The sequence below is a fragment of the Hirundo rustica genome, chromosome 9 (assembly GCF_015227805.2).
Source record: "Hirundo rustica isolate bHirRus1 chromosome 9, bHirRus1.pri.v3, whole genome shotgun sequence".
In the NCBI taxonomy this organism is placed as follows: Eukaryota; Metazoa; Chordata; class Aves; order Passeriformes; family Hirundinidae; genus Hirundo; species Hirundo rustica.
This window is the reverse complement of record NC_053458.1, coordinates 23,325,250-23,345,520: the sequence shown is the minus strand read 5'-3', so window position 1 is coordinate 23,345,520 and position 20,271 is coordinate 23,325,250. Positions and strand designations below refer to the sequence as shown.

Genomic DNA, 20,271 nt, shown 5'->3' with positions numbered 1-20,271 from the left:
TGGTTCACTTTCTGAAAAAAACCAGAGACATGGGGTAAGGACAAGCAAGTGTGGATAAAATAATTAGTAATCCAAAGAATGAATCTAGTGAATGTAAGAGGCAAAAGTAAATCTAAACCAGAATTTTACAGGAAAACAGTTTTGTGATATATTTAATGTCATAGCCTTAAGCTTCAGCAGTAAACCCTGTTCTTTTAATTCTTGGGGATTTTGTTTCTTTCCCCTCTGGCTCCCAAACTAATTTTCCACTGAACAGAAGTTGTTCAGCCTTGCTCAGATGATAGAAATCAAAACTAACACAGGGGAGAAATTCTTCCAGGTTTCATAATTCTGGATTGTAAACACTTAAAAATAATTAGCATCCCAAAATGAAGTTGATATTTTTTCAAGCCTGAAGTACCTTGTCCTAATCTCTGAGACAACACTGGTGAATGCCTTTGGGTTTTTACTCCAAAGCCCATCTTTGGATATTTTCCCTCTATATTTTTTGTGTCCTTTGTGAACATTGGCTTGTAAAGCTTCTTCTCTCCTAGGAGACTTTACAGATATAAATAAATGGAATACACAGATATCTCTACTCCCCACCACCACCCCTCTATTATGTTGAGCCATGGACAAATTTTGCTTGCAGTGGAGTCTTTAATGAAGTATATCTAACCTATTCCTGTTAGTGAAGGGTAAAGGGCAGGATTATGTCACACTTCTGTCTCGCTTTCATCTTCTAGGGCAAAGCAGAAGTTACAGCTGTGTACAGTTAATAACAGTTGGACTGTTATGATGAGAGTAATTCAGAAGTTATTTAATAAGATATTCGTAGTTGCCAATTCATGCCTACAATTCCAAACAAGAAAATATTCTGTTATGCCTAAAAAATCTTAAATGGTTGTACTGCACTAATTGTATAATATTTAATTCTTGCACTGAAGAAACTTTTCCTGTTTTGTGTGGAAATCTTTATTTCTTGTAAATTAATATTTTAGATATATCTACTGAAGATGTTCATACTAAATCCACCCTCAAGCAGTTTGATTTTTTTTTTTAATTCTCACCCTTACCACACCTCCAAAATATGATGAATTAGGAAATGCTTTTGTCCTCTATAAGAGCCTTTTTTGTAACACTAGAACAAATTCTGTATTAAAATCTGAGTACCAGGAGAATCCTAATGAAGAACAAATTTAAAGTCTATTTCAGGTCAAAATCTGAGCAGATTTTTTTTTCCATATTCATTCTGGTTTTGATTTAAGATGTGATCCTGTATCTGTTTATGCACTGTATTCCATTAGCTTCCCTCCTTCATTGTCACTGATAGTTTGATAGCAGAAAAGCCTCAGGAGTGTCACACTAAAGGATATAAATGCCTGTTTTGTCAGCAGCATAGCAATCCTTAGGCCACACACAGCTCCCTCTGCCCTCAGCTGCTAAGACCTCATTTTCTGCCTGTTCATGGAGGTGTTAAATTTGTTCCTCCTTAAACATACAGAAAAATGAGACTGTGACACATTTATGTGGCGGGGAATGAACAGGTCAGACAAGCTCAAGAGCTGATGGAGTACAAAGAGAAGCAGTCAGGGAAGCAGTTCTGAATTTGTTTTGGGGAGGTGAAGAAGAGTATATCACTAAAAAACCCCATTCTGTAGCTGGAAATGTTTAGTACGAAAAATATGCTGTCCTAAAAGTGAAGAACTCAAAGAATGAGGATAGGCACCACTTGAGCCTTTTTCTGAGATACTGGTAATATTTTGAGGTGATGTAAAGGGATGTAACTGCATTTTTTGTTTGCTTCTTAATTAAGGAAGCACATTTTGCTTACAGCAGCTTAAATGAACGGTTGACCATATATCCTTTTAGTAGAATGCAGAAAACTGCTTGCAGCGATCAGCAGTCTTTTTTACTAGTACGCGTTTTAAAAGTTCATGTCAAAGCCTCTTGGTTTTTGTTGGTATGGTTACATATTTCAGTGGGGTTCCAATTTTGTTGGAATTTTTTCATTGGAGATTTAGTATCAGCCCTTCTGCTTCTGGAATAATAACCCAATGTCTTTAGCATAATTTCACTGCAATACCAGCCAAAATTAATTTCCAAGCGTTCTCTTTAATGGTAAAGAAAATTAAACCTAACCCAGAGAATTTTAATCCATCGGCCTACAGAGGCAAAATAGACACTCAGACAAATATCCGAACCCCTCAACATTCATGACACTTGTATTAATTACTTCAAACCAATTTTAGCTGAAGGAAAAATGTGATGCTCACTGATAGATGTTACTGTACTATAGGAAACCACAGAGTTATCAATTCTAGTATTTGTATCTCTTAATTGAACATGTAACTGTAAATACTTTAGCACATGCTGTTTTATTAGGGTGACAACATGAGTATAGTTGTCGGGAATTTGTTTAGGAAAAATATAACTGATCAAGGATTTGGTAATGCTCCATGGCTGTCTTCCTCTTTAGTAAGTTTTTTATTTTTAACGCATGATTTCTTTTGTTTTCCTTTTTTTCTCTAAGTTTTTTAGTATGCACAGACTTTTCTAATTTCTAGATCTTAGAGTAAATATTCTTCTGGCACCTCACAACGTCTTATTCAGAAAGATTATTTTACAGTGTATGGCAACAACCTCCATAAATAAGTTGATAAATAAGAAAATGAAGCACAAGCCATCTGATCCAACACAGCAGTTACAAAAATAATGGTTGTCTTGATGTGAAGTAGAGGAATACTGAATCCGTTAATAAAATGAAATTGGTAATTCATTAGTTATCTATATCCAAGTTGCTATAAATATGTTAAACTTTTGTCATACCAGATTTTTGCAGTGATATCTCAGTAAGAAGGATTGCTGCTGCCTGTATGTGTGTGTGTAGGCAGGATTCTTTTCTTTTTGTTCTGATCCTGATTTGCTTTTTATACATTTTACTGTTAAATAATGACCATAATTTTTATGTTAAAAAAGCTGGTGTGTCTTGAGATGCAATAGACACAATTTGTAGCATTGTTCCCCAACATGGTCTCCTCCAAAGGACCTGAAGCAAGAGGAGCCACTCTGAGCATTTTCTGTAGAAAGAAAAGGAATTTTTCGTTCAGAAACAGTAATAGAATTTTTATCCATAGTTGCTCAAATATCTTCAAAAATATTTATCAAAAAGAAAAAAAGAGTGACCATTGTTTTCCTGTTTGTAGTTTGTTTTGCTTAGGTCAAACTACCTACAGCTGTTGTTTTAGTAGAAGAACTGAATCGATGTCTGTGCCCACTGTCTGCTCACAGCCGTGTAAATACCGGTGTGTTTGTTTTCCTTCATCATGAACTGCTCTGAGAACTCACTTATGTGACACATTGAGCAGAACTTAAAATCCCATTATTGCATGAGGCAGTTCCTTAAGTGAAGGTTGTGCACAACTTTTTATCTGGCAGGGTTTGTTTTGCTGCTCGTTGTACCCTGCTGAGCTCTGGAGACCCTGCCACGTGATGTAAGTGTTGGACAAGGCAAGTCTGCCTGTGTATCTGACACAGCTCTGCCTCCAAAGGTGTGAGGAAATCAGATCCTTCTAGGCTGCCATGTGTGCAGCCGGTCCAGGGAGAGACCACTGGACCTCCCTGTGCAAACCAGGAGGCCTTTGGGTTTGTGACTGGTGTGTGTGCACTCTTGACACCTCTCAATAATCCATCACAGCCCTCACACTTGATGGGCACCTTGACGGAGCAGGGACCACAGATCCCAGAGCAGATCCTAAGAAATGAGTTGCTCCTGTAGGCAGAATCCACCTCACTGTTGGTGTTTTAAATCAAACTTGTTTAAAAACTGAGATGGGAAACTTGGCTCAATCTGTCGAAAGGCTTTAACATAATTGATTAGACTGAGAGTTAAGAAAAGTCCAAACTGGCATCAGTTATTTCAAGTTATGTTTGTCTTGCCACTGTCATCTTCAACATTGTAAAAAGGAAGAAGGTGAAATTCTATATGTATGAATTTGATTCTTCTTCTCCTATCTTGCATTTTTAAGAGGTGTATCCAATATAACCATAATAATATATACCATACAATATAACTCGATTATCCAGTATAAGTTTCTTAGTTTGGATACACTTCTCTGGCAGCATCAATATATAGTGGACCTCCTCCTGGGGTGTATTTTTCTGATGATTCTGAATAACACTGGATAAAAGGGGAGAATGAGGGAGACTTCCCTATGTGCATACACATATATTTTAATTCTTTTTTTCATAAAGGATAATTTCCATAGAAACTTACCTAGCTTTAAGGAAAAGGCACCGGGAAAGAAATTATCTCATTTGTACTCCTGAACATCCTCTATCAATAGTATTTTTCTCATCTATATATGACCTCTCAGAATCTATGTTCTTAGAAGAAGAAATTTGGATGCCAGTTTTTAGTGACACCAAATGATTTCAGCAAGCAGCTCTGTGTAGGAAAGGCCACTGTTTGGAGAATTCCAGCTCTGACAAAGCAACACTGTGAAATTGGCAGAATGATGAGGTCCAGGTTGATAACCAGAACTTTGCTAGGATCAGCTCATTTCCTTTGGTTTACTGTGATTGCTGGCAGGATGCGGCCCTGGGAGTGTGTTATGATATGGCCAAAGAGGCTCAGAGGTTCTGGCTCATCAGACAAGAATCCAAGTGTTAAAACATTGTGTGTAGCTTTGCACTTGTTATTTGTGAACTATTATCTCTGTGTGCAACCAAAGTATGAGGATATAAAACCTCATCTGTTTTTTTAATATACTGAATAGGCACCATATAGCTGTGAGCAGATAATGCTTGGCATGTATAGGATTGAGAGGGACCTGATGTTGTGGTTATTTTTTAATCACTTGGATCAATCACTTCAGTCTGTCCAAATAAAAGCTTTTCTTCAACTGAGTCTGTTGAATGTAATTTCCATTTTCATTGTGGATTCTCAGTTGTGAGACTTTTCTCATACATTTACCCCATGGGGTATTTTCAATATGTATGAGGAGATGACATTTTCTCTTATAGGAAGTTTTATGCCAAGTCTTTATAAAGACTCACATTTTTAATGTGAAAAATAGCTCTGGATAAAAATCTGTTGTTGATTTATTCCCATGTTTTGGTTTTGGCTCCTACCTCTGACTAGGGCAATAGGCTTGTTCAGTGCAATTTTCTTCTATTTTTTAAAACATACAGACAATTAGTACCGATATTCTCTGATTTTAATTCTGCTTTGTAATTTTGGTTTGATTATTAACAACATATAAATTGGTCATAATTATTTTGACTCAATTAAGCTTTTAGTTATTTTTTTTTTTTAACTCGTGAAAAGAAAAAATAATAACTGAATTTTAAACTCTGTGGGGAGTTTAATTATTTTGGTATTTTTCAGTAATTTATTCACCAGTTGGAGTCTTTTCTGTAAAGAATCTTAATTGAAATACTGCCTAGTTTCCTAGCTGGAATTCAGAAAATGAAATATATACCAGGGAAGAGCATGAACAACAAAAAAGATTGATTTTAGGAAAATACTTTCCAAGAAACGTGATCAAAGGACACGTATTGGAATTTTGATTCTTCCATCAGCCTTAGTTTTATTTGTGGCAAGATACAGAGGAATGAGAGAGCAAACAGAGCTTCCCAGATTTGCTGAATTTATTTAAGCTGCTCCTCTCACTTGTTCTGTTCCATCTGCAACTTTAGGGAGGTGCCATCTTGTAGCCACGCCTTTCTCCAGTTTGCAGTGGAAGAGATAAAGATATAAAATGGGAAAAACCTGAGCCCTGTGGTCCTGCTCTCCTTGCCACCATCCAGGTGGAGCAGGAGCCACTAAACCTCCCTTCCCTCTAACCCAACTTTCCTGCCAGCTTTTCACCTGTTTGGCTGCCCTGCCAGGGAGACCATGGCAGCCTCACTTAAACACAGGGGTACTGGGGCAATAGCACTGAAAGCCTCGCTAAATTTGGGATAAATTATGTTCACTGTTCTCTGCACCTACAAAAATTTGGTCATTTCATCTTAAAAGGAAACCAGATTGATCAGGTTTGGCTTATCCTTTACAGGTCCACTCCAGTTCCCAGTCATCACACTGGCTGTGGGCCCAGAGATGTGGTTTCAGGGACAAAATTCGGGCTGACTTCTTAACAGTTCTCTGGGTTGATCTTTCTTAAATCGTTCCCAAATCTCAGGTAACTCAGTCCTCAGTAACTGAAAGTGAAACATATCAACAAATATTCTTATTGAAGTTTTGGTATTATTAATAAGGGAATATTAAAAAATATTTTGTGATGCCATCTTTTTACCATCTCCTTCATAAAATGATGGTGTTTTAAATACACTGTACAGGATAATATATATGATAATCTTGGGGGTGATTGGGAATTCTCTCTCTCTATTACTCTACCTATGGGATATGCAACCAGGTACTTTTATTTGGTGAGGCATTCATTATAAAGATAATACTTTTGTGTTTATTCATTCTGCTGTGCTTTGCCTTTGTTCATTAGTCTGGCAAATAACTTTCAAGTAATAGTCTGATCTCAGAGGAGGGTGTCAATCCCTGCAGTAGTTGTTCCTCAAGCACTTGGATTTGTTAGAATTTTCAGAAGCAAATACTTTTAATGAGAAAAGTGACTTGATTCTGTATCCTGCTTCTGATACATGTATTTTATTAATTCCTTTTGCTGTAGCTGTATTCTCACTGAAATATATTTAGTCCATGATTGAACCAAGGTCTTTAAAAGGTGGAGAAGGTTTAATTTATTTCTCAGCAGTTTTAATGAATTTATGCAAATCTGAGTGAAAATAAGAGGTTTTTATATATCAGCATGTTTGCTTACAAAAGGCTTCCTTCTGGTATTTAAAATGCAATCAATTTCTTGTTGCTGACTGAAGTTCAAGCTCTGTATCAAGGGGATGACAAATGGACTGAGACATGTTCTTAGCATTCATTTGTGGCATGTTGGTCAAGCTGTGAGTCGGTTTCTGGGGAGCTGAAGGATGTCACAGCATTTTGTATTTCAAGTATCTCATTTTCTACGTCCACATGTACTGTTTATTGTTTGAGATGATGATGGGGAAAGCAACAGACCCTAAAAATAAATTAATATCTTTAACATCTCCTCCTGGAAGTTGCTCTGGTTCTATTGAAGCAGTGTGAGCTAAATAAGAGTGCAGGTTCTTTTGTCTTAGCTTTATTACCTTGGTGTCCTTACGAGCAGTGAGCTTTAAGCTGTAAAGTGCACACTAGCAGAAGATCCAGTTCAGTTCAGAAATCTAAGCAGTTTTTTGTGCTCTCACAAACAGCACTTTGGGGTGGTCTGAATCCCCATAGATTTGTTGCAGAAAAGCTACAAGCTTACTGTCCATATTTCAAGTGGTGAATAACTTTATTTCAACTCTTCTTAGGCCGGTGAGCCTTAAGATCTGCCATTTAAAAAATTGTTCCTGAGTTTTCAGTGCCATATGGTGCAGTAATGTTTTTTGACCCGATCTTACCAGAAATCAGCCCAAATGTGTCAGTGGTGGAGAAGAAATTCAGGAACAGAACGCTAAGGCTTAAATGCTTCTGATTTTTAACGTCTTGAACTTCTGCTCAAGAATTTAAGTCACTGGTGCAAAGTAAATTAAAACTATTATTTCTGATACATCTTAAAGAAGAAATCTCTGATACAGTAGAGTAAGGAATTCTGGTCTGAAACATTTCAAGGTAAAAACACAGTAGGTCATGACAATGCTTTTGTGAGGATTGTGTGCTGAAGTCTGGGTTCTGTTGCCAAAACTATCTTGGGTATGAATGATCAAATTGCAGCAAAGTTATGTTGCTATAAATTAGTATCAATGCTTTAATACAACCCAGTATACAAATATTCAGCTAGAATGCTACTAGGGCAGCAAATTCAATGCTTTGTCCTTCATATTCTTCTCATGTTTGGATAAGGGAGAAATCTAGAAACACATTTGCTGTAGGTCACAATCTGATCTCAGTTATTTTGGTGTAAAACCAGAATAAATCTTGTTTGTAGAAATGGAATTACTGAAATTCTATATTGCTCTGAGTTTAATTTTACCTTGTCTCTAAACAATTATTGCTAAAGATTGAAAAGCATTAAATAAAATAAGTAGGTCACACAAGTCAGATGATACTGCCCCTTATCTTTAAACAATATTCTAATTTGACTCTAGTGCAACAGAAACAGATGAATACTGTATGTGTTCCCATGTGAACTGTCAGAAAGATAAAACGGAATATTCTTTAAATCAGCTTTTCCACAGACAACTGCTTCATCATCATTAGTATGTAAAGTCTTATTAATATCTAGGGCACCCAGTTATGAGATCCTAGACTGCAGCTTTTCATAATTTACAACTACTATAATTTTCAGCAGGGTTGTATGCATGACCTATCACAGAATGAACACTTGATATATTTCTCTGTGTCTTGTCAAAGTGCTATTTTGAAATAAGGGCTAAGAATAAATGCATACATCTGTTGAGGAAGTTGCATTTCTGCACAGTGTGGTGATCCTTGCCAACTGCTCTGCTGTGTGTGAGAGGACTGGTCACTGGAGGTGTCTGACAGTTTGAAATTAAGACAGTTTGGCAGATGAGGGCAGACGCAGGAGCCTTCTACAGCAGTATCTAAGAGTTGGGATCAGAGAATAAATTTTATATTCTGGAACTCCCCAGAGGTATGGATGAGAGATGGAGGTGGAGTAGAGATGATTGCAGCCAGGCTCACAGGCTGAGGAACCAATATATAGGTGACTGCTGGGGACTTATGCAAAGAATAATATAGAAATATATGAAATACAGTGTAGACCTTGCTGGTCTGAGCGGTTGACTGCAGTGACAGCCACTGTGAATGGGGGATTAAGCTCATTGTTCAATACCAGGTGGAGTTTGAGATAGAAATTTCTGAGATGGGATTGACTGTTAAAATTTTCATTTTGTTCAAAATGCCAAGTGATTCCTCTTATTCCACAAATTTCTATCATCTGTTTTCCAGAGTTGATATCTGTTTGACTTAATAATTCTGTTATTATCTATAACTGTCAAGGAAAGCAGGAGGTAGGGTGGGTACATGAAAACCAGCCAAGCAGTAACAGTAAATGCTGCTTATTAAGAAGCACTTTCTCTAGTGGCATCTCTGGAGACATCTTGATGAAGTTTTTGTGGTGAAAAAACTCTTCTGTAAGGGAAATAAAACCAAATCATGCTGTTGCTCAAACCAGCAGCATATCCCACTTGTGTGTAACTGGGCTTGTTTATTGGTGGAGCAGTGTGACGTATCTAAGAAAAGGTGAAACCTCTTTCCATGATGTTGGCTGACATAAAATGTATGATGGCAGAAACAAGTAGATGATCCTAACCAGTTTTTTGGAAAAAATAAAATAAATCTCTGGAATTCCAAGTGAGTCAAGCCACTAGTCTGGAGAAAAGCATGTCAGTTTTGAAAGTAAAATAAAATCTTCCAGCTCTCTGTTTATCACTATTAGCCAATATGCATTTTTCTAGGCTAAACTGTTGAAATAATGATGGAAATATTTTATAGAATATTAAAGTTGAAAAAGGATTTTTAAAAAGTCAGGTTTCATGTAGATGATGATTTCAAAGTTTTACATTCCTCAAATTTCTTGATACAACCTGCTTGAAGGTCTCTTGGTGTCTTTTCTGGTTAGGTGCCATCATCCTGTCTCGAACAGCTTGTTCTAAAGCACAACTATCCTTAAATAAACATATTGAGCTTCGTGTGATGAGTCAAATACACTCAGGAGACAGAATGTTCTCTTACTGAATCACAGATGAAGAAGGCTTGAGGGTGGTTAATACAAAAATCTTGTTAGATTTCTGCAAAATATGAAGAAGCTGTGACACTGTTTGGGAAATAATTCTGTTTTCACCACAGCCTCAGCTGTAAATGCTGTTTAGGTTAGGGGATGGGATGTTCCTTTGGAGCAACCACTTTCATTTAGGACACAAAACTCAGTTTTATTCTGAAAGTGACCAGGATCTGTCAGTTCTATTATTTTTACAGCATTTTGCTCTTTAATTACTTTTCTTCATTGTATGCATATGTTTATGTAATTACACTACCAATCTACAGCCACTCAGTATGCCACTTACATGCACTTTTCCACTGATTTGTTCTGTCCTGGCTTTAGTATTTACTTTACACCAAAGTGAATCAAATGAATCCATAATTTTATCATGCTGAGCAATTTCAAAATCATTGCTATCTGTTGAAAAAATCATAATATTCTTCCTATGTAAACATTTAGTAGTAGGATTGACAGATTATTTTTCAAGACACTATCATGATTTTAATTATCTTAGGATAATCAGACACTACAACCTCTGAGTTTTCAATGTAGTTAGAAACTCTGATTTTCTGTGACACATTTCCTCCTGCAAGATCCATCTGTTGAAGTAATTACTTTTCCTAATCATGAAGTGTATTGTAATTTCATAGAAAGCAATTGTAGAATTTGTCAGAAAGAAAATAAAGAGGAAAATTGTTACAGAAATGTCTACCAAGTAAACCAAGCTCAAACGCATTGAATCAGCAGTAATATCAAACACAAAACCAAAACAGTTATGAGACATGGAACTAATACAGTTACTGGGTTTATGCCTTAATTAAATCAGCCTAATTACCTATGTTTTTCCATGAAATGTATGCTTTCTTAGGAGTGTCCAAGGTGAAAAATGGTCATTAGTGGCTGGTGTTAAGCCACGAAAGCACTGGCAGGTGCTTTTCCAACACCAGGAGACATTTCCTGCACCGGGAGGCTGTTCCATGTATTCATGAGCATTATCTGCTTGCCGCCTTGCAAGATGCGTTTAAAAGATGCTTTCCAAAGGTACTGGAGATGAAAGTGTTCATGAACTGTGTGTGATCCCTCAGTCAGTGTGTACAGAGCTAGCAGGAGCTGAAAGAGGAAAATAGCCTCTCTGCGTGAAGATTACTGAAGGCTGGAAATTGTGGGCGTGCAGAGATTGGATTTGCCCTCTCAATTCTGCTCCCTTCCAGGGAAATGCAGGTAGTGTGGAAGGGTGTGTGAAATGAATGTGCTGGGTGAAGAGTGGATTTATCCTCTTGGTGGGAACTGACTGTTCTGATACCTTTTTTGAAAAGCTGATGCCTTCAGATTAGACTGAAACTGCAAACAGACTCTTTTCAATTATCCCCTTGAGGCAGGCGAGGGCTGAATCTCAATTCCATTACCTGATTCTTCATCCAGGAGTCCTTTCTCACTCTGAGTAGTCTTCCTGGCTTCAGAGAAGTTATTGATGTGATACAGTAGAAAGCTTTGGTTTATTTTTCATGAACTTTACATTACAGTGAAAGATTTGGCAGCAGCAGAACTATAGAATTTAGTGTAAAATATAGGTATTTAGTATAAAATTTGTGAATGCTTTATTCAGTGACATCTGAAAGTTTTGGAAGTGTTACTTTCACTCAAATTTTCCTCTTCATGGTGAGTTCATGTGATGGTAAATGTAGTGAGCATAAAGCCTTCACATGTGATTATTATATTTTGAGTTATGCAATTTACTCCCACTACATTTTCAAGGCATTTTGCAATGTAATATTGTCTAGCTTTTACAGAAGCTAACAAAAGAAAAGTGAGTTCTCATGAAATCAATAGTTACTGCTTTCTCTTATCCCTGTTTTTTGAGAATTCAAATTTTGTGGCTTTTTATCCAAAGGAAAAGGACACATATTTCCTACATGAGTTTTGTTTTAACTTATAAGGTTTTTTTTTTTTTTTTTTTTTTTAACCAGATCTGTACAACAAAAGCAATAATTTACAAATAAAAAACATAAACATCTTGCAGTGAAAGAGCAGTGAGATTGTGCTGTTGAGGAGCTGGAGCTGCAATTTGCATTTGCAGGATCATTTAAACTAGGAAATGGTATCACTGCTCTCTTTGCATTATCCAGTTGAGGTTGCAGAGTACCACGCACATATCCTGATGGATTTTTGAAGCTCCCAGTGATGGTGGCCCAGGGCCATTCAAACATTTTAACTCACCTTTCTCTTTAGTTGATGTTGATTAAAACTTAACTGTCACTCAACAGCTTTTAAAGTTCCTGTTAGATGGAGTTTAAATGCCTGTAACTCAGGGTTTACAACCCCCAATAATCTAAGAATCAGGTGGGAAGGAAGAAATACGACTTGCCCAAGCACACGTGAAAGACTTTGCCAGAGAATACATCAGCACAAATCCATGCAACTTTACTGAAGCTATTTTCAGACCAGCAAGCTGTGTCCTTCTCTTTTATTCTGATTATCTCCCTCTACGCAGAATTTGTTCTGCAAAACTCCAGAATTTAAACGTTAAGGATAATTGTTTGGAAGCAACAATTAAATATGACTCTTGATATTTAGATTTTTGTTCAAGGAACATAAAATTGGGGTTGTTTTTTGTGTATTTACCCATCTAATTAGGGCACATGCAGTGCATGTGAGAACAGAAAAATGCTGACATTTATTTGCCATTTCTCCATCTCTCTGAATTTCCTAACAGTGGTACAGCTTAGTGTTTTAAGGGTCTGCAGAGATATGTAAGAATACCTGAATTACTTGCAACCACTGAAAATTTGATTTGGACTCCAGACAAGGAGTTAAGCATATACTTAGTTCTCAAAGCAGATATAAAAGCATTAGGAAGTCACGCATGGAGCTGGTTTCCTTGGTTGTAGCCAAGAGGAATATATTATTAAAAAAAAAATAGAAAAACTAGTAAAGTTAAAATCAAGTAATGTGCAGAGATGACCACTTTCAATTAAAGCTCCATGCAGCCTAGAATATTAACTTATGGTAGCAAAGCTACTGAAAGAGTTTAAAAAGCAGCCCAAAGCCCCATAAAACTTGGGGCTGGAGGCTTGAAAAGACCAATGGGTTTTGAAATGTTATGAGACACAGTTTCCTACACTACTGGTGGAGACAGCAAATTTGGAATCTTATTACAAAAATTGAGGCTGTTTGCTTCAAAGGCATAAAAAAAATATAGTTGTATTCAAAGTGGAAAACAACTTTTAGGAAGGTAATAAAATAACATTATCATTTTAATATAAACCCTTCAAATTTTTTGGAAATATTTCCTGTCCTCTTCTAAGCAGATCTGCATTGTGGACGGGCACAGAGCTTTGCTAAGGGAGTGCAGTTGGTTTATAGATCCCATTGTCCAGGCATGGAACCTGGCATAGCATTGAGATAACACCTTCCAAGTTAAATTAGCACCTCCAACACAATCAGGGCCACCTGTAGGTAGACAGCAAATCTGATTACATGTCCCAGATAAAAATAAAATGCTTTCTGCTTGAAAACATGATAAACCACTGCTCTCTTAAACCTGCTACAAGGTAAAACTCTTGCTGTTGCCTTGCTACTATTGTTTAAATTATCTTCTCTCTAAATTACCTTTTGAAAAAGCAGTCAGGATTTCCTTTTGAATAGTTTGAGATTGTGTTGTGTTCCTTTGATCTAAAATAGGGAGAGCAGAAGCCATCAAATTCATTAAGCAAAGCCACATCTACTGAATTTACATGAGAATGTAAATAATTTTTCATTTTCCTGCATGATAATCTGATTCTTAAATGTATAACTATTTGCCCTTTGCCTTTATCATTTAGCACAGCTAGGAAACTGGATTATTGATGAGGAAAGATAAGATAATGTAGTTGACCTTAAAACACAATGAAATCCTTTAGGACATATTCAGTAAGTGAGATTACATAGTGAGGGATTTTGAGAATGGAATTTGAGGCTCTTTGTATTCAATTTACTATGTGGCCACACTTCTTGCATGGTAGAACATATTATCAACAAAAACTCTTAGATGGATTGGATTTAACAATTTCCTTAGTAGTATGATATATTCCAAATGTCCTACGGTCAGTTCTTTGTAATGAGCAGCGGTGATTAGAAAGTATTTTGCATAATTTTCCATTAGTTCTTAATGGTTTCACTTTATATCCTTTTATAATCAAAAAATCAAACTGAACAACTGTCCTGTTAGTTTTAATAGACTTACACAATAGGTGTCCAAGTCTTAATTGCTAACAAACTTTCAACAATAGGAGATCCTCAGCTCTTCATATAAGTTTTTTAATAACAAAATGCTGCTGAGGGAAGCAAATGCTTCAGATTCAGGATGTTTATGTAATGGTTGCAGATTTAACTCTGATTTTGAGAGTATGTCTTAACTAGTGTGGTAGCAGAGTACTCTCTGTAGAAGAAAGCTCACCAGGCAATCTAAGTCTGTTATACTGGTCATATCAAAGCCACCTTATACTGTTAAGCTATACTATTAATCCTCTCACAACTTTCTCAGAAATCAAATGTAACCAGCAATTATATAAACCCTGTCAGGTCAACGGCGGCCTTAGCAAGGTTGGAGCAACATCTACAGCAAGCAAAGCAGGAAAAGTCATTTTTCCAAAGCAGAATATCTTCTCTTGGTGTCACAGGGTGCACATGTATAACGTGTATAACGTGCAGTTTGTGTGAGGGAATCAAAATAAATTGACTGGTGAGAACCAAGCATCCCTCATTGATCCATATGAACTGAACTAAGTCCCTTAAGCCACATAAATCAGTGAGATGAGTTGGAAAGAGAAAAGGGAGAGAGATTTCAGCCACTGGAGAAATTTAAGGGCTTGTTTTTCATTGTTCTGCTTGCTGAGCTCTCACTTAATATTTTTGGTTTATAATGATTCTTTTAAAGTTTTTTGCATTCATCATTGATACCATTTTTGTCTCACTATCAGTCACATGTAATTCCCACTAAATTATCCTCTCTTCTCTGCTGACTGCCACGTTCTACTGCTGATTATGGACATAAGGTACACCTTGATAATTTGTGATTCACAGGAGCTTATGATATTTGCTTTGGCTTTATTTTCTTTTTAACCTGCAATTTTTAAAAATGATGTAACTGATTTTTTTTTTTTTCTACTGTCTTAAGCATGTATTTTAATTTCCCTAAATGCTTAAGTTAAGAAAAAAAAAAATAGGTTTTTAGAATGTTCTGCAGAAAATTAAGATTCCTTCATACACAGAACTCAAGTACATTTTGTTGTTCCAAGGGATAAAAATTAAATGAAAATTTTATATGGAAGTAAATTGACATGTCAAACTTGTTAATTTGCTGCTGATTTGATACGAATAAAAACATGTTTGGATGTTTCTTTTAGGGGGATTGGAAAATCTCTGACTAACCATTCTATCTTGACAATCTCAGAAGAGCAGGTTTGCTACAAATTAAAGAAAACCTCCATTTACCTTGCAAAATGCTCTAACTCATTATGTTTTGGGATTCAGCCTAATGTTTTTACAAATTGAAATGATGAATTTTATCGAAGGGAAATAAAAATGTTAATTGTAATGTGCATTCCTGTTTCTTCTTTTATAACCAATTTATTACAGGGATATGTCTATGTCAGAAGTGATTCTTGAACGTCTTGATATTAGTCTTTGAAAAACTGCAATCATTGAGAATTCCTGCTGTTCATTACAAAAATGAAGAGTTTTTAATTTGAAAAATTGCAAAGAGACTTCCAAGCAGTTCTGAAATGAATCTTAAAGCTCTAATTGTGGGAATCAGCAGCATTGCTTTTGATGCCTCTCATTAATAACAAAAAGCCTCATTCCAGTTATTAAAATACCCTTGCACATTCTGTACTGATCATTTTTTTAGTTTTTACAGTTTGTTGCTTGCATTACTCCCCAGAGACATTATATGTGTAGATTTTTCTCCAAGTATGTACAACTGAATAATAATATTAAAAACTAATAACTTCCTTTGAGTGCACTGAAGAATTAAGAAAGGAAAACAGTTTTAAACCTTTAATATAATGAAAAATTATAGTGAGGCTTTCATGTTGTTTTGCCTATGCTTCAGTTATTGCTTTCATTATAGTTTTAATTTCCAGAGATACTGCTTTGATAAAATTACATCTTTGGTTAGTATCTGTGTTCACACTGAAAATTATGGGCCTTTTCTGTCATTTATTGCCATTTATTTTCTGTTTAATTACTTTCCCTAATGCATATAAATAATAGAGCAAAATTGAATTAGAACATTTCGTCTATATAATCAATGAATGAAGTGTGAGAACAGAGATTATAATCTTCAAACTGAAGTACTACAGTAAAAGAAGAGCTGATGAGATCTTAATTTTTTTCATAGTTGTGCTCTGTTTTTCCACTGATGTAATGAGTGCAAATATTAAAATACATTTGATGGGGAGAACACTATTAGAGTTTTTAGTGTATTTTTAAAGAAAAATCTATTTTAACAATTGTTCTGTAAGATAGTTGTGGATTATTATCCTGATATTTACAGCAGAGTGTACCATACAGAAATCTTATGATTCCTCAACTTCTTACTAATGAAGATTAAAACTGTATCAGATACTTGAAAGTGCAGCTGAAGGAGTGAAATAGAGAAGGAACTTGGCGTTTGTAAAAGATGAGTGGATAAAATGTAATCTGGTAAACTTGTTGCAAATCAGACACGATTTTATTTTTTACCACTTGTGTTCCCAGTGAAGAACTGTAATAAGTATGGTGCATTAAAGCTTAGCACTTACCCCAGTTTTCTTTGTTAAAAACTCACTTTAAGTTTCATGATTACATCTGCTCTTTTTTTTTTTTTTCACAGAAAGTAGGGTTGGCTTATTCTGGTATAGGCTTTAATGAGCTGAAAAAAGGACTAAATCTGGGAAGTAAAGAGAGTGAATTCATCCTTACTGGTTTTGTGGCTTAAAGACAATCACAAATGTGAGGGGGACATTATCTTGTATGGATATCCATACTGCATGACTTTGGATAACAGCAGCTAAATTAGACTGAAACAGGCAGATTTAATCTGGTTATCATGTACTAAGTGCATGGTCAGAGTGTTTGTGAGAGGAGTGCTTTGGGACACCTCTTAAAATCAGGGCTGAATAGATATGAAAATTCCAATTCTCTCTGTTGTGATGGTGTTGAGCCTTGCTGCTCTTTCTAACTTAGGTGACACCAGAAGTGCTCTGCTGAGGTTCCCTGAAGCATCCAGGGTCTGTCGACTCGTAGCAGCTGCACTGGTGTCATGAGCAGTAGAAGCTGATCTTCCTCTGAGCATGTTTAATCAAAAATCTCCATTTCTTTGTCTTTATTAGCAACATCCACTTGATCCTGTAGTTATGGTTACAGTGTTGTATTAAATGTAGGAACTAATTTGGTTCAAAAAACATTCACACCAGTTTATATCATGTTGAAAGACCCAGTGCATGATAAATCACCCTGTATTAAAAACTTCTCCCTTTAACATAAACAGAAAAATTCAGTACAAGCTGTATGAAAGAGCAGTCTCAAATAAATTATTTCAAGGGGGATGCTATTCAAGAGAAATTAAATGTTTGAGTGTGCCGTGCCTTTGAGATGAAAGGAAATTGCTTCATGTGTTGGCTTCTTTGTAGAGAAAAGACTTAGATTTCCAAAGGATTCCAAGAGATCAGGACTCTATCTTCCATTTCTATCTTTTGTACTTCTTTGGAAAACTAGGTCAAACTGCTTACTGCTATTACTGGCATTTAAAAGGAATTTGCTTCAATATTCATCCTAGTGAGCTTTGGAGAAATTTCATCCTGCTCATTGCAGCAGGGATTCAGATTTAGGACTTGCTGTCTTTATATCACTGACTGTAAAAATTAGGATAGAGGTAGATGATGATTCCATCCAACATGCAGAGTCCTACAAAAGGAAGTCTTAGTCCAGTAGTGGGGTTTGTTGAGCCATTGATATTGGGGATAGTTTGCAGGGGAACAACAGATGGAATATTTAGCAATATCCTGTTAAAGCAGTGCAATTTCTCCAGTGGCTGGTCCACAATACCTGGTTGAGGTTATGAACAAAGGTGTTTTTATACTGTTCTCATCTGTCCTTCCTTTAGAAGTCCAGGAGAGCTGCTGGAGGAAAATGTATAGATTTCCCTTATTGTATCTGAGTTCATGGGGTGGGTGGGTGGGTGTTACCTAAGCCAGAGGGGAGCATCAAATGGTGCGGAGAAAATGGATTATTGTTCCAAATGGAGCTAAAGGGATACTTCATTAAATTCTTACATTTCCTGTTCAGGTTAAGCCTTTCAACATGTAGATGTTCAAATAACATCTAACAATTATGTATACATTTCTGAGAATGAACCATTCACTAAACAGACCTCAGGTATCTTTGGAAATCTCTATGTTTTAATATTGAAGCTCTGCAAAGAGATTTTTTTTGTCATCTGGGGTGATCTTATAATGTTAGTTCTTGCAGATTCAATGTTAAATATGTGTCAAATCTGAGTACATTATTCATGACGAGGTCGAATATTTTGAAAGTTTTATGCTGTAAAGTAGGGTCAAGCTTTATTTCTCTGTTTTATATGACTTTCTATTAAATTTTCTGGCTGATAAAGACAATTTTACATTTTGTACAACAAGTAGTCATAATGGTTTAAATTTTGCAGCAACTGGTTTAGCTTTGCATGAAGTTTTTATTGTAAACAACTGGCTATAGCATTAAACAGTTTGTTTCAGTTATGTTAACATTCTGACTTGTAGAAGGGAATCCAGGTGACCTCGTCCCTGATAAGTAACAGCTGTGTTAATTAACAAATTCAACCTCACCCCTGATGAGTCACAGCTGTATCCAATAAAGGTAAGTGTGATGAAAGGGAATGGGTTAGTTGGGGAGGGAGTATCACAGAGGAGGAGTAACATTGAGGAAGAGAGAACAAGAGGATCATGGAGAAGAAGGATCTTGGGATGGAGAATCTCTGCTGTGAGGTCAATCTGGGTGTGCAGTCAGAGCCTGTTGTTGGAACCTGCAGTCACAGTCTAGCCAGGTAAAAGCCTGCAGTCAGAGTCTGCAAGCTGATACTAGGAGTCAGAAGCTGCAAAGGAAACCTCCAGTAGGAGCTTGGTGCAGCCAGGGTCAGTGAATAGTTGGAGTCGCTGTGAAGAGGAACAAACAAGGACCCTTTTCATGCTGTGATAAACAAGAAGTTTGTGTCTCAGCTCATTTCTACCCCCTAACAAGAGGGCTGCTGCAACACTGACTGGATGTTGTCAAATACTTTATCTATGTATAAAATAGTGTTGATTTTTTTTAGTAGCTGTTTAGTATATAAAAAAAAAAGTGTTAGAATTCTTAGTTTCCTGATGTTTAAAAATTTGGCGAAAAGAAAGCAACGCTTTAGTATGAAATTCAGCACTTTGTGCATCTGTTGCATATGTTTAATCTAAGGGAAATGGTGCTCGTTGGTTAGAATCTAATTGATTCTGCAGTAAGAAAAAGCCGTCAGCTGAAGGGAATGTTCTTCTTATCAATGTAAATGAATACTTGAAGGGAGAGTGTAAAGAAGATGGACTGGGACTGTTTTTTTGGTGTCCAGTGACCGTTTTTGCTTCCCCTAATACAGCAAAGTTAAGGAGAAATGAAGTGAGTTGAGGAGTTCAGCAGAGAGCCACTAAAATTTTTAGGGCAGAAGCTGTAAGCCTGTGGTGAGGAATTGAGGGAACAGCTTGTCTTACCTGGGGAAGTGATGCCTTTCCCTAAGGGCAGCCCCTCAATTTCTGCAGGTTTACCAGCAATGCAGCCTAACAGGGTTTAGCTTGCTCTATCAAACAAATTTTCAGACATCTCAGTACGGTTCAAGAGTTAAATTTAGTGCTCTCTATTTGTCTTTTATTTTGAAGCAACAGCTGAGAAAGGGAGTTTTTGACAGAGTCAACTGTTACCTTCTATTTGAGCCTTATTTTTAAAAGGTGCTGGAATGTTCTGTTGGAGAGAAGAATGAAAGTAATCAACATGAAGTTTCAAACAGAGCCTTTTGTGTAGTCTGTTTAAGCACCACTTGTTCCCTGATGTCTCATTTGTTTGCAAAATAGCTTGGATGAAAATGGCATTCCAAAAGCAAAGGTTTTTTTCTGAATACAAGGTTAGTTACAGGACAGAAATACAATTCTAAGGGCAGTTCTGATACCCAGGTCAGCATATGCTCCTGGATACTATTTTTTATGGTAAATATTTCCCATGTGTGCCCCAGGTTTTAGCTTTATGGACTAGCTGCACATAGAAACCTTGTGAGTCAGGGGAACACTAGGCCAGCAGATGGACTGGAAAAGGATAAGCTGTGTCTTCTGACTATTGTGTTAATCTTAGTCATCTTCCCAGATGATTTTTTTCTCTTTGAAAGCCACTTCAGGAAGTAATGAATAACTTCAGAGTATTCTTAAAAGATAGTAAGATTTTGATA

At 36.4% G+C, this 20,271-nt stretch overlaps 1 long non-coding RNA gene across 1 annotated transcript in view; it reads left to right on the top strand.

Annotated features, from left to right (window-relative positions):
* Nucleotides 1–18,719: 18,719 nt before the first annotated feature.
* The window catches only part of LOC120756667 (uncharacterized), a 59,184-nt gene continuing 57,632 nt past the window's right edge, over nt 18,720–20,271 (top strand). The window contains exon 1 of the long non-coding RNA XR_005702203.2: nt 18,720–18,858. This is a non-coding gene — a long non-coding RNA (uncharacterized LOC120756667). The remainder of the gene's footprint in view (nt 18,859–20,271) is intronic.